At 50.9% G+C, this 12,758-nt stretch overlaps 1 protein-coding gene across 8 annotated transcripts in view; it reads left to right on the top strand.

Annotated features, from left to right (window-relative positions):
* Positions 1-12,758, top strand: part of ANKRD11 (ankyrin repeat domain containing 11) — a 119,667-nt gene that overhangs the window by 66,363 nt on the left and 40,546 nt on the right. For 2 of the 8 annotated variants that reach the window (XM_005218781.5, XM_024978920.2), the window contains exon 3: positions 3,698-3,768. The exons of 5 other annotated variants lie outside the window; for them this stretch is intronic. The gene's annotated coding sequence lies outside the window, so the exon portion shown is untranslated. Of the gene's footprint in view, positions 1-1,455; positions 1,684-3,697; positions 3,769-12,758 lie in introns of all 8 variants that reach the window. One more of the 8 variants, XM_059877401.1, reaches the window with a different exon arrangement.

Below are 12,758 nucleotides of genomic sequence, written 5' to 3'. Positions count from 1 at the left end.
CGGGGGAGGTTGCAGACGGGTCTCACCTGCTTCCTGAAATGTGCTTGACCTTCTGTGCAGGCGAGCAGGCTGTGGCCAGTGACTCCCTGACTCCCCAGGCAGGCTCTGGGTTTGGCTCAGGGCTAGACTTGGAGGCGTGTCAAACAGCTGGCCAGTCCCTTTGGCGTGCCCCGTCCCAGGGTCTGAGGGTGGAGTCTGGGACAGGCTTCAGCTTAGGGAATGTTCTCCTTCTGGGGGGATTTCAGGACTCAGGACAGGTAGGTGTTTTAGGTTCTTTATCTTACCTGTGGCTCTTAGAGCGCCTCTGTCTGTGGGAACAGAGCTCTGGTGAGTGTGACCACCGTCACCTCCCCTTGTGGGCGTGCTGTGGGGGAGGTGGGAGGGCGGGTCGGGGGAGGCTTCTCTCCAGGGTCAGTGGGGCCTGCACTGGTGCACTTGGTGTCTGCTTCTTAACTCTTTTCCGTGGGCTTTCCACCCACTGTATCTGCACTGTGTGGAGCACTGCGCCCCCGCTGCTTCTGGTACAGCTCTGTCACTGCAGACACAGGTTAAATGGCAGGTGTCCACATAGCGGGACGGGGAGGCTTGAAGTCAGACAGAAAGCAGCCTCAGGAAGGGCCTGTCCCCGCTGTTCCAGCAGAGGTGGGATGTCCGTGCTCCCTCAGGGCTGCCTCCTGGCAGGTTTCTGTCCTGTTGGAACTTTCGTCCACAGGCTCACCCTCTCCTCTGTGGCTCCTCCCACTCCTACTCCAGGTGACCTTGGTCCTCACACCTGTCTGGGCCTTAGTCAGCACCGAGCATCTTCTTCTGCCTTAGGTCACAGGTGGGCATTTCCAAGTGGCAGGAGGCTCCTGGAGAACCAGGCAGTGGTGGTCCGAGGAGGCGGACAGGGCTTGAGAGGGACTGTTTCCTGAGGTTGTACTCCGGGTGAAGAGAGTGCGCCCCACAGCCTGGGACGCACGCGTTGCTCCCCACTGTTCTGTTCTTGCACAGAGCAGTGGGGGAGACAGGGCCTGATGACCGGTCCTGGCAGTTGTACAGGTTGGTGTGGAGCCCTGCAGATCTGGGGACTCAATCGTGTGTTTCTGTGTCACTTTAGGGTGTGTTTCTGTGTTACTTTAGGGGAGGTTGCTTGTGAGTAACACTTGTAATCTTAAGTGGAGAGGGGGAAATATTGATTCATTGTTTCGCTGGAGACTTGAAGGTGGGGGATTTGTCTTTAGTTTTCTTGTAGTGTATCAATATTATCCAAATTTTTTACAATGAAGACAGACCCTTCCTCACCTCTCTTATTGTCTTAAGCCCTGAACCCAGCAACTGGACTGTGTTGTGAGGGGTTGGGGGCCTGAGTCCTTGGAAGAAAAACTATGACAAACCTAGACAGCGTATTAAAAAGCAGAGACATTACTTTGCTGATAAAACTCCATCTAGTCAAAGCTGTGGTTTTTCCAATAGTTGTGTATGGTTGTGAGAGTTGGACTGAGCACCGAAGAATTGATGCTTTTGAACTGGTGCTGGATAAGACTGTTGAGAGTCCCTTGGGCAGCCAGAAGATCAAACCAGTCAATCCTAAAGGAAATCAACCCTGAATATTCACTGGAAGGACTGATGCTGAACTCCACTACTTTGGCCACCTGATGCAAAGAGCCGACTCCCTGGAAAAGATTGCTGGGAAGATTGAAGGTGAGAAGAGAAGGGGATGACAGAGAACGAGATGGTTGGATGGCATCACTGACTCAGTGGACATGAGTTTGAGTAAGCTCTGGGAGATGGTGAAGGACAGGGAAACCTGGTGTGCTGCGGTCTGTGGGGTTGCAAAAGGTTGGACATGACTTAGCAACTGAACAACAATAAGATAATTGTTATCTTTCACAGTGGTATGAAAGTTGAAAATCCAGACAAAAAAGTTATTTGACAGCGCATAGTTGAATAAATAAATGGCCTTGTGTTTTAAAGACTGCACTTGTATTTTTGGGTTAGGCTATAAGGCCGGGACAAACTGTTGATCTCTAGTTCTGGAGAGCCTGGTGCAGTGGAGGCTGCAGTAATGACTGCTTTCAGCTCTGCCTTGGCCCCTGCACTGGGCACGGTCTGACACGTCTACCTTGGCTTTCTGGGCTCCGGGGAAGGAGGAGGTGGGTCTGAGCAGGGGTCTCTGCCCCCTGCTGCCTTCCCGGCCTCCACAGTATGGCCACACGGCACCTGGACTTGAAGGGTCCCCAGTGGTCTAAGGGGGAGAGCAGACATGGTCTGAACAGTGAGTGCTGGGAGGCCACGGCCCAGAGAGCTGGCCTGCCTGCACTATGGGTGAGCCAGGCCCAGCCGTCTTCCCCCTGCTTGACATCCATTCCTGGGGCTGAAGATGTCCACCGGCACTGGATGGTGAAGTGAGTAACTTCAGGGTGTGTGTCTGTGTGTGTGTACACAAACATGTCCACCAACAGATACTCTCCAGGCAGGATCTGAGTAGTCACGGGACATTGCTTTCTTGCGAAGAGAATTCTGAAGGTTTGGTTCTGTGGCTCATGTGTCCTGATGAGCCTGTGGACAGGGTTCTGTCTGGCCAGGACAGGGGCCTGGGCTATAGGGCGGGCCCTGGGCCCCTGCTCTGGAACTGGGGCCACACTCGGGTCCTGCTGGCAGTGCTGCAGGGCGTCCCTGTTGGGCGCTTGACAGTCCAGCTCCATAGGTCTGATTCAGGTGTGGCTTCCCCTTTGCACAAAAGGCTGCTTCTGGACGCGTCCCGAGGCGGCTTCACATGGAATCAGCTGCCAATGCAGACCCAGGAGATGAGGCGACTGCGACTGGCACTTGTTTGCAGCGAAGGGGCGGCGGGCGGGGCTGTGCACTGACGCCCCCGTGTGACTGCCCCATGGTCCTCTGTGCAGGAGCAGGTCCACCTGCTTGTGAGAGCTGAGAGTGGGCTGTCCCATGGGGTTGCCGCACCTGGTTTTTGGACGGAATGCTTGTCCCGTGTGGCTCTTTGTTGATGGTGTACGATTGAGGGGCAGGCCACAGGAGAGCCACTGCCCGTTCGGACTGGCCGCCCAGGGGTGTTGTGGTTTCTTTCTGCAGCGCTCCCTTGGTCACCCAGGCCTGTGCGGCTGTGTGGGTCAGTAACTTGCTCTCCTCTCAGGGTTGGGCCCTGGGACCTGTTGAGGCCATGCCTGGCATGACATTTGTTATCAGGGCTACATTTCAGGCAAGACCCACCCAGCCTCTCCCCTCCTTTAGACACCAGGCCTCGTGTGGGTCATTCACGCGGAGACTGGCAAGTGCACTTGGCGGTGCCTGTGTGTCTTCTCTTGGCCCTTGAGCCTGCGTGCTCTGGGTTGTTGCTTTGTCCACCAGCCAGAGCACCTCCCTCTGGGGCCCCTGAGAACGCAGGTGTGGCCACCAGGGGCCCTAGCGGAGCCTGTGGCTTAGCCAACCTGGGAGCAAAGGAGTTAAAATCGTATTGGTGTTCTGTACTTGGTGGCCAGAAATAATCATCTCTTCACAATAAATTGCTTAGTAGAAAGGAGGTGCTTTTATATACCCATTTATCTTTGGACCTGGATTGAGTAGTTTGGAGATGCAGAAAATGGAGTGTTAAATAAAGGTGAAAGTGTTTATTTTTGCGCGATAAGGAAACTGAAATGGCAAGTGTCTGTAGCAGGTCATTTCCTTCTAAATTTTTTGTTTTTCTATTTACAAGAATCTTCGATGAAAACAATGACGTGAATGGAGCTGATGCCTCGTTTGCCCTCTGCCTCCGTTCCCACTTCTGTAAGTGCAAGGGTGCGCACCGCACATCCCTGGGACCTAGGTCAGCACTGCGCAGCAGCCGCTGAGACTGGGCATTGGGCACAGCTGGCCTCTGCCCGCCCGCGTCCAGGCCACGTTGCTCCAGCCCAGCGCCCTCCTAACCCCATGTTCAGTTTCCAGGGCAGACCAAGATCCCCGTTTGCTGCTTGTTGACATTTGATTTTTTTTTAAGTAATTATCCTGAAGTGTTTCACTCCACCTAGAGCTCTTGGTGAATTAATTCTTCTCTGTTCTGCTTGGCCCCTCAGCACACACATGGAAAGTCTAGAACTTTTGATGGTTGTTAAGTTGGCTGCAGGCGGTGCCCTGTGTCACAGTAGTAATGGTGGTGATTCGTCAAGAAGATGCCTAGGTGTTGGGTGGTCTGGTTGTCTGTGTTCAAGGCATTCTTTCTTCTTCACCTTTTGGGCTTTCAGAGCATCACCTTCTGAGACCTGAGTGGAGTGAGTGGGTGTGGGGCCTATCCCCAGCACAGAAGCCTCTGGGCCTGGCTGCCCTTGGCTTTGAGAGACGAAGTTCAGAGAACGTCCACACAGGCCCCCACTGGTCACATAGCAGAGCTGAACCTCCAGCTGCTGCTGACCTTTCTGAACAGAACACCCGCTTGGTTGAAGCAGAGCCTCTGTGTGAGGCCCATGGGGAGGGCCATGAGGGAAAGGTCTCACCCAGGTTGCTCCCAGGGGCCCAGTGCCAGCCTGGCCTGGAAAGCTGGTCCCAAGACCAAGGCACATGTACACTGCTGCCTGTGTTGTCACAGATCTGCACAGGTGTAGACATGGGGAGTGGGAGTGGATGTGGGTGTGAAGCCCCTGTGACATGGACAAGAGCCCAGAGGCTGCAGCCCCACTGTTCACAGGGATCTGTGACGTGGGGCTGGAAGTTGCAGCAAGACCCACAGTCTCTCCTTCATTAAACCCAGCAGCGGTATGTGGGTGGAGTGTGTTTATGTGAGGGTGTGTGTGTGTGGAGGGGGTGTGTGGATGTGTGTGTGTGTTGTGTTTATGTGAAGATGTGTGTGTGGATGTGTGTGTATTGTGTTTATGTGAGGGGGTGGGTGTGTGTGGAGTATGTGGGGTGTGAGGGTGTGTGTGGGGAGTGTTCCTGTGTGTGGGGGTATGGAGGGGTCTTTGGGACCCAAGGTTGTGGATGTGCTTGGTGCTGGTGGCGTGTGAGGACTGCGAACCCCTGGAGGAGCCTGGGGGCTGTGGTTGTGAGAAGTGGGTGTGGCCTCACAGAAGGAAAAGGACCAGATGTCAGCAGTCAGCATAGTAGTTAACGCCTGCCTCGCGTTGTAAAGGGCTTGCTGCTTCTCACTGCTCTCAGCGCAGTGTTCTTCACAAAAGGAATGGAGCAGAGGAGGTGCGCTGGGGGAGGGCGGGGTGTCGTCGGCCCCTCCCCAAGGTCCTTCCCTCACCCAGAGCACCCAGCTTGCTCCTGGCTCTGTCGCCCCCGCTGCCCCCACCCCAGTCCCAGCACAGAAGGAGCAGCTGGGGGCAGCCCCTTCCCAGCTCCCTTGCAGGGGTGGCCTTGGGGAGGACCTGTTTGTGCTCCTCCTTGTCCAGGGAGAAGGGCCATCCTGCCGGGGAAGGAGGCGGGCTGGGAGGGACTATGATGCCAGAGTTAAAAACGGCCCTTTGTCATTTCATCTACTGTGTCTCTCTGTAGCTTTGACTCTTCCAAGGACCTCATATCCGTGGAATCTTACAGTAGTTGTCTTTCTGTGACTGGCTGCCTCACTGAGCATAATGTCCTCAATGTTCTCTGTTCCTCAAAATCCCGTGTGGTAGCATAGTGCAGGATTTCCTTCCTTTTTAAGGCTGAATGATGAATATTCTATTGTATAGATAAACCACATTTTGTCATCCATTCATTTGTTGATGGACACTTGGGTTGTGTCCATGTTTTGACTCTTATGAGTAGCGCTCCTGTGAATGTGAAAGAGCAAATAACTCTCTGGAACCCTGCTCTCATTTGCGGGGAGGATATGTGCTCAGGAGTGGACTTGCGGGGTCGCGTGGTAATTAGGAGCTGGGCTTTTTGTGGACCCTCCCAGTGGCTGTGGCGTCTTACATTCTCCCCACAGCGCACCATGGGTTCAGGAGCCACCCCTGCCAATAGCTGGTCCTGGGCCTTGGATGGCTGAAGGGCCTGGGATCAGCCCTTGCAGGCAACAGCCTGGCTTCTGTTGACATCTATGATGTGTGATGTCCTTTTAAAAAAAAAAAAAAATTATTTGGCTGTACTGGGTCTTGGTTGTGGCGTACAGGATCTTCATTTGCAGCATGTGGGATCTAGTGTCCTGACCAGGGGTGGGGCCTGGGCCCTGTGTCGGGAGTGCGGAGTCTTAACTACTGCACCGCCATGTCCTTTGGGGGGAATCCCCAAAATTACACTGTACCTTTTTCACAGAACTGACACTTCAATCTGCAGTGTTGTTCTGGAAACAACAGTTCAACTGGCATATGAACACCTTTATGCCAATAAATTTGGCATCTTAGATAAGATGGACAAATTCCTTAAAAGACACAAATTACCTAAGCTCACTGAAGAAGAAATGGATCGCCTGAGTAACCCTGTGTCTATTAAAGAAATTGAATTTTTAATTAAAATCTTGACACAAAGAAGCCTTCAGTCCCTGGTGTCCTCACTGGTGATTTCTACCATCCCTTAAAGAGTGGGGAGCATCCGTCATACACAGGCTTCCCCTCTGTCCTTGAGGCAGGGTTACGTGGGTTCTGTAATCAGAGAAGGTCATGCTGAAAAGCCACAAGCCAGTTCCCACATGAATGTGGCTGTGAAGACCCTGACTTTGAAGCAAAGTAGATTAGCGATTTAAAAGGATAGTGATGCAGGCAGGATTTCTCTCAGCAGCTCATATTGGATTTAACATTCAAAAGTCAATCACTGTAACATGCCAGACTGACACCTAAAAAAGAAAAACTGGGAGATCATCTCGAAAGATGCAAAGAAAAGAAAGTGACAAAACCCCGTACCCCTTCATGCCAAGTTCCAAAGGCCGCCTTGGTCTGCTGAGCAGCTGGGGCCCTGCCGTGGCTCGGCGCGCTTACCTGTGAGTAGCTTGGCTGAGCCTCCCCTGACACCAGGTGAAAGTGGGCTGCTGGGGGCACCTCTTTTGTTCTCTTCTTAAAAATAAAAATAACCTTATTGCTGAAGATTGCTTTGCGGAAAATTAGGAAATAGTAATAAGGAACTTTTTTGCATAAAATACCATATATTCATCATATGGAGAAGAGATCTTGTGTGTGTGTGCATGCGTGTGTGTGTTTACACGTGTGCATACATGCAGAGATGGGCACAATAAAGGACAGAAAAGGTGTGGACCTAATAGAAGTAGAAGAGATTAAGAAGAGGTGGCAAGAATACACAGAAGAACTGTACAAAAAAGATCTTAAATTAGTGATGGTGTGATCACTCACCTAGAGACAGACCTCTTGGAGTGCGCAGTCAAGTGGGCCTTAGGAAGCATCACTATAAACAAAGCTAGTGGAGGTGCTGGAAATCCAGCTGAGCTGTTTCAAATCTGAAAAGATGATGCTGTAAAAGGGCTGCACACAATATGCCAGCAAATTTGGAAAACTCAGCAGTGGCCACAGGACTGGAAAAGGTCAGTTTTCATTCCAGTCCCAAAGAAAGGCAATGCCAAAGAATGTTCCAGCTACCCCACAATTGCACTCATCTCACATGCTAGCAAAGTAATGCTCAAAATTCTTCAAGCTAGGCTTCAACAGTACATGAACTGAGAACTTTGAGATGTTCAAGCTGGATTTAGAAAAGGCAGAGGAACCAGAGATCAAATTGCCAACATCCGTTGGATCATAGAAAAAGCAACAGAATTCCAGAAAAACATCTCCTTTTGCTTCATTGACTACACTAAAGCCTTTGACTATGTGGTTCCCAACAATCTGTGGAAAACTCCTACAGAGATGGGAAGACCAGACCATCTTATCTGCTTCCTGCAAAACCTGTATGCAGGTCAAGAAGTAACAGTTAATACTGGACATGGAGCAATAGACTGGTTCAAAATTGGGAAAGGAGTACATCAAGGCTGTATATTGTCATCCTGCTTATTTAGCATATGCATAGTATATCATGAGAAATGCCAGGCTGGATGAAGCACAAGCTGGAATCAAGATTGCTGGGAGAAATATCAATAACCTCAGATAATGCAGATGACACCACCCTTATGGCAAAAAACTAAGAGGAACTAAAGAACCTCTTGATGAAGGTGAAAGAGGAGAGTGAAAAAGCTGGCTTAAAACTCAACATTCAAAAAACGAAGATCATGGCATCCGGTCCCATCACTTCATGGCAAATAGATGGGGAAACAATGGAAACAGTGACAGACTTTATTTTCTTGGGCTCCAAAATCACTGCAGATGGTGACTGCAGCCATGAAATTAAAAAACGCTTGCTCCTTGAAAGAAAAGCTATGAGAAACCTAGACAGCATATTAAAAAGCAGAGATATCACTTTGCTGACCAAGGTCTGTCTAGTCAAAGCTATGGTTTTTCCAGTGGTCATGTATGGATGTGAGAGTTGGACTATAAAGAAGGCTGAGTGCTGAGGAATTGATGCTTTTGAACTGTGGTGCTGTAGAAAACTCTTGAGAGTCCCTTGGACTGCAAGGAGATCAAACCAGTAAGCTCCAATACTTGGGCCACCTGATGCAAAGAGCTGACTCATCAGAAAAGACCCTGATGCTGGGAAAGATTGAAGGCAGGAGAAGAAGGGGATGACAGAGGATGAGATGGTTGAATGGCATCAGTGATTCAATGGACATGAGTTTGAGCAAAACTCTGGGAGATGGTGAAGGACGGGGAAGCCTGGTGTGCTGCAGTCCATGGGGTCGCAAAGAGTTGAACACAACTGAGCGACTGAACAACAGCAAACAACAACAATGCATGTATTGTGTGTGTGAGGCTGCAGGGCCCAGGTGTTCCTGCACTGGTCCCGGTACTGCTCTGGAATGTTGGCAGCTGTGTGGACAGCTCTGTGGTCAGTGGTCAGCGGCTGGGGTGAAGGAGTGGCCTGATTGCATCTGGGGGAAGGCTCCTACTCAGGGCTGCACTCACGCCCTGGGAGCTGATTCCTTGCAATAAACCTCTTAATATGCATATCTGTGTTTCTGATGGAACCCTGGCTGATGAGTATGTGATACGTATTTATTAATTTTACAGTCCTGTTTTACAGTCGGTGACTGTTGGTGTGTGTCGGCGAGCTTTGTCTGGCCTACTGCAGGGCCGTGGAGAGGCCTCCGGGGTGCGGGGCCTCGCCCCCGGCCTTTCCCTGACGCAGTTCCCGCCCTGCCCACCAAGCCCTCCTCTGCCTCTGCCCGTCTGCACTAGTGCCTTGGCTGTGCCTTTCAGCTTGCCTGTTTTATGGGTCATTAAAATGAAAGTCCACTTTTGACTGTTTAGGCTCTGTTACATGTCTGCTTTTTATTGGTTTTGTGTTACTAACTTCATCACGTTTCTTCTAAGCTGTTAGATATATTCTGATTTGAAACGCCTCTTTATTGAGATATTTTTTGGAAGTAAACACTTTTTCCTCTAAGAATCACTGTTACCGGTGTCTCCCAGTTAACTGTGTAGCATTTTGTCATCCCCGGTTTTAAAGACTTAATTCCCAGTGTAGTTTCCTATCTCTCTGACCCTTGTTCTTGGTTCTCAGACTTAAGGTGCCTGTGGTCTCCCCCACCGCACTGCACTCCGGTGTTAAGAGGTCGGTGCTTTCAGGTTTGTTAGACTTGCTCTGTGGGCCTCGTGTGGACAGTCTGTGTGACTGCTTGTCCCATGTCCTTGAAGAGCAAGGGCGTTGGTGTGATGACTGGCTGGGGTGTCGTGTGTGCTCACTGGGTCAGACTGGCTACTGTGTTCCAGTCTCCTGTGTTCTGATGTTTGCTGGGCTAATGTCCATGGCCCGTCAGCCCTTGCAGGGTGCTGGAGCATCTGTTCTGTCGTTGTATCAGGGTTTGCTTTTGACTCCAGGGCGTCCTCCCGTCTCCTGAAGGGAGCCTCTGCTCTGCAGGGGTGGCTGCTTACCCCCTGGTTGTGTCCAGGGCTCTCTGCTTGCTGTTTAACCCGGGTGTCTTTCCTGTCCTCTCAGTCTTTCTGGGTTGTTACGTTCTCGCCGTGCCTTGCTTTTCCTGAGCTGGGCAGATACATTTTCCGTTCTAGTCTGACGTACTTCGTCTTCAGCTGTGTTTCCTAGTCCTCTCACTTTGGTACTTAATAAATGTTTAGTTCTGTCACACTGTCACACTTGACTTCTGTTTCTTTTTTCTTTCCTATTTTGCCTTTTTAGTTTTTTTCTCTACAAGTTTGGGAATTATACATTTTCGTGGTCACCTTGGAAGTCAGTGATGTGTGACAAACCAGCCTTTCTCTTGGTTTCCTGGTGGCTGCACGGCTTTTGAAGATTTTGAAACTTGTATGGCTTTGAAGAAGTTCAGTGTGAGATGTAGGGAAACGACCCCCTGACTCTTTGACCCTCTCGCCTTTCCTCACAGTTCTCATCTCCTCGTTTCCTGTCCTGTGTGTGTGTTTATATATTTTCACCTGCAACTTTCACTTCTTCCGAATGATCTTTACTGAAGCTTCATAATGAAACCAGAGAAGTGCACTGCAGTGTTTCCTGAAGGTAAAGACAGGGGAGAGCCAGCCCTGACCTGTGCAGGCCTCAGCCGGGCTTCTGCCTGCCTGCGATGCGAACCTTGCTCTCGCCCCTGGTTCTCCTACTCCCAGATGCCTTCTCCAGGCTGCAGAGGAGCGCCTGCATTTGTCCCCAAGATTCCTTGATTCAGCATAATTTTGGAAGATGGAATTATTTTATCCTCTCAAGTCTGTGTTGGTTGGTTCACTTGGAGCTGCTGACCCAGTGGCCGTGGTCCTTAGAACTGGTCCTTGGATGCCCTCCCTGCACAGAGGCCTGGTCAGTACCCCTGTGATTACCTGAGCCCAGACAGTACCATCTGTTCAGTTGAGACTTGTCAGGGGCTGTAAATAAAATAACACTTGCGAGTACAGCTCCGTGCAAATGCAATTGAAATGGATCGTCAAGCCCCACACACTCCCTGAGGAGTGGGCGCTGTTGTTGTTGTCGTTGATAGTCGCTTTGGGTCCCGGGCACTTGCCTGGGTCCGTGTGGCCCCACAGGGCAGTGATGCTTGTCCTCATTTATAGACAGGGAGACGGAGTGGCGGGTTGAATGGCTTGCTCACGACTTCAGCCCGTGAGCATCAAGTGTGTACCATGGCCACAGCCACCCCGCAGGCGGTGAGGGGCCCGACTTCCTGAAGCCCTGGCCTGAAGCAGCCTGTCATGCAGGCCTTCACTCCCTCTACTCCATCCGGTTTGGAGCCAGAACAGGGGAGGGAGCCTTCCATGGTCCTGGGATTCTCTCTCAGGGCCCAAGGCACTCGTGTGAACACCAGGAAGCAGGAGCAGTGAGTGCTGGCAGTGAACCTGGTGCTGGACGCAGCCTCGCGCACGTGTGTTTCCTCCCTGGAGTGGACTCGGGACCAGGTCCTCTCTCTGGAGCAGCTGCTGACAGGAGACATGGGGCTTGCCTGCTGCACCGCACCCCCCCGCCCCGCGCCAGCCTCGTGCGTGGGAACACCTGTGTGCTGTGACTTACACAGAAGATCACACACGTGTATTCAGAGATACACACTTTGAAAGAATTTGCCACAGATGCAGTTTAAATAGCTGAATCTTTAAAACAAAGCCCTGGAGTTTTTAGCTGTTGATTTGTATGTCTGTTCAGGAAGTTAGGTTTGTGAGTGGTCGTGACTAGAGGTCCTCCTGAGTCCAGGACCTGCCCAGGCCCCTGTCCGCACCTCTTCTCTGTCTTCCACCCCTTCGCCATGTGGAGGAATTACTGAAGAAGACACTGAAGAAATGAAAGTTTGGTTATTCTATAAAAACAATTTCTCAGAACATTTTTAGCAACTCCATTTTACCATACAATTTTTTCTTTCCTGGAATATTTAGTATTTGATTCTAATGATGACTATACTGAGAAGTGTATCTGTAGGGCCCATAAATAGATTTTTGCAACATGAAGTATCAAGTTTGTTTTTTCCTCTTAATAATGTGAGCTCATGATCCAGGGGTTTATTTGCCTTGTTTTCTGTACAGTGGCTTAAAAATATGGTAGGAAGAAGATAGGAGAAAAGTGTGTTTCTCTTCACCACATCGCAGACTGGAAGACCAAAGGGGACAGGGCAGACGCTTCCGATCCAAGGAGACGGTGCTGGAGTTACGCCAGGGCACGCCTGCTTCCCTTCTGTGCTGTTTGGTTCATGTTGGGCATCTCTCTGCAAGCCTGTCAGGAGCTCCCCTGTTTATACCACTGGTTTATCCTGGACTGAATGGTTTGGCTCCAAGGTCTCAAACTCTCCAAAGATGAAATGGCCTCTGTTTTCCAAACAAAGTTGGAACTGGGTTCTGAGGCTCGAAGCTTAGATGGTCTGGCCTGGGCCCTTCCTCAGGTTGCGGCTGCCCCCCCGCCCCCCCCTCTTCTGGGACTTCCCAGTTGCCTGTGAAGCCCGGTGCGGAGCCAGTCCTCGGAACCTTGGACCCATGGGCCTGGGGAGGCTCAGGTGATGATGTGTGGGAAGGAGGACTGGACGCCTCTGAGGTGGCTCAATGCCCTGTGCCACAAGGCTGCCATCTCATGGCCCCTTCATGTCCGTACACGAGTTTGCACAAAGATGGTTCATCCAGGGGCTTTATTTTGCTTCTGCAGGTATATAATTTTGCAGTGTTTGGGGATTGGAAGCACGTTTGCATACATGGAATTGCTTTCACTGGTACCAGTGGGATTTAAGCAGTGGGCAGGGTAATAAGGAGAGGGGATGGGTGCTCCTTTAATCTGGAATTCCTTTAATCTGGAATTTTTGTGACATTACCCTCTATTTACAGCTTTCA

Source organism: Bos taurus, chromosome 18 (genome assembly GCF_002263795.3).
Source record: "Bos taurus isolate L1 Dominette 01449 registration number 42190680 breed Hereford chromosome 18, ARS-UCD2.0, whole genome shotgun sequence".
NCBI classification, from domain to species: Eukaryota; Metazoa; Chordata; class Mammalia; order Artiodactyla; family Bovidae; genus Bos; species Bos taurus.
This window is presented reverse-complemented; position numbering and strand designations above follow the sequence as displayed.